Source organism: Nestor notabilis, unplaced genomic scaffold, assembly GCF_000696875.1.
Source record: "Nestor notabilis isolate BGI_N333 unplaced genomic scaffold, ASM69687v1 scaffold5466, whole genome shotgun sequence".
In the NCBI taxonomy this organism is placed as follows: Eukaryota; Metazoa; Chordata; class Aves; order Psittaciformes; family Psittacidae; genus Nestor; species Nestor notabilis.
Window position 1 is genome coordinate 61,325 of NW_009934135.1, and position 1,754 is coordinate 63,078.

The following is a 1,754-nucleotide window of genomic DNA, read 5'->3' on the forward strand; positions in this document are numbered from 1 at the left end:
CCCACACCAGTGCTGCCCACAGGGAGCCGGTGCCCTGGCAGTACCTTGTGTCTCCAACCAGCCCTGCAGAGCCCCAGGAATAGCCAGAGTGAGCTGCTCTCCCTGCGGCCTGTGCCACCACCCCAGGGGATGGGCACGCTGATGTCCACTGCTGCTGGTCTCTGCTGCAGCAAAAGCCTGGTGGGAGAAAGGCCTCAGGGACCAGCCTCACCCCATGGCCCGAGCTCTGCCTGACCTGGGTTCTGGTTTCTCCCCCACCATGTGCTCACCCTCACTGCTGCACAGGGATGGAGGGGGCTCACAGTGGCTGCACAGAGCAAACTGTACCAGGGACAGGAGCCCGAGGGTCACGCTGCCCTTAAGACACTGCCCTGGAGACATTTTGCATGGGGCACTGCCAGCAAGTCCTTCTGAATAGGTCAAAGTAACTGGAGATGCTCCCAGCTCCTCATGCTTTACACCGGCTCTTATCCCAGCAGAAAGCACCCACTGCACCACAAACCCAGCATGGAGGATACAGTGCCCTGTGCCAGTCCCTGAGCAGCACCCGCTGCAGCCCCAACCACCTGCAGCGTACATTGACAAGGCAATTCTGCAGGTGCGGAGCCACCAGCTCACCCTGCCCTGCACAAGGGTGCTCACCTCCAGAAGACAGGCCCTGGGCCCACGGGGCCGTGCAGCGTGTGGCAGGAACGCAGGGACAGTGGCTGTGCAGGCAGAGCGGGGGCAGGGAGGGATGGTCCACCAGGGCTTAACAACCTGTGGGTACAAAAGGTGCCCCTGAGCAGGACTCACACAGTACATGAGAACCGGCCTTTAGCACTGGGGGTTCCACTGCTGCTGGCCTGGCCATGCAGGGAGGGCATAGCACAGCCTGGGTGCTGCTGGAGCATGGAGGATGCAGAGCCCCGGTGCATTGCTCCCACTCGGCTGCTACAGTGCAGCCTGGAGCCATCCCACCTCCCTGCAGGGACCGACCACTCACACCCTCCCTGCCAGGAGGCCTGCCCTGCTCCTCACCGCTGGAGCCAGCCCTGAGCCTGCCTGCACATTACTTCTACTTACATCCTGCTTGCAGCATCCCATCCTCCACCCGCTGCAGGGACAAGCACACATCAGGCAGCAGAAGTCCTCGTAGGACCTGCCGCTTTCCCTGTCCTACCGATAGGAGGCTGGGGAGAGAGGTGCAGGGAGATGGGGCCATCCTGCAGCACAGGAACAGGGACAGAGGCACTGGGTACAGCAAACCCCTCCTCCAAGGCTTGAGCAGATGCTGCCCAACTCTTGCTGACCCAAGGTTTCGGAACTGGACAAGGCAGAAAGCCCAGTGCAGGAGAGCAGCCGGGTGAACCAGCTGCAAGAAGGACAGGGACTGAGGGGTGGCAGAAACACAAACCGGGCACATGGCTGGGCTGTGGCTGCCCCATAGGAAAGGGTTGGCTGCTCCTCCACCAGCATGGAACTGAAGTGATGCTGGGCAGGGGACCGAGCATGGGCTCACCCTCCTGCTCAGAAATACAGCTCTGCCACTGCTGGCTCTGCACAGCTCTGCTGCCCAAGGCCCAGCAGCGCGGAGCAGGCAGCGGCACTGACGCAGGGGCACAGACAGACTTGCTCCACCAGCGACTCCACCACCAGCCATATCCCTCGCTGGGGCCTCCCAGTCACACACCGCCTGGCAGGAACACGCGCTATGGAGGGACAGACAGACGGCATCTACGCTTCCGGATGAACAAACATGATCTGTGGAGAGC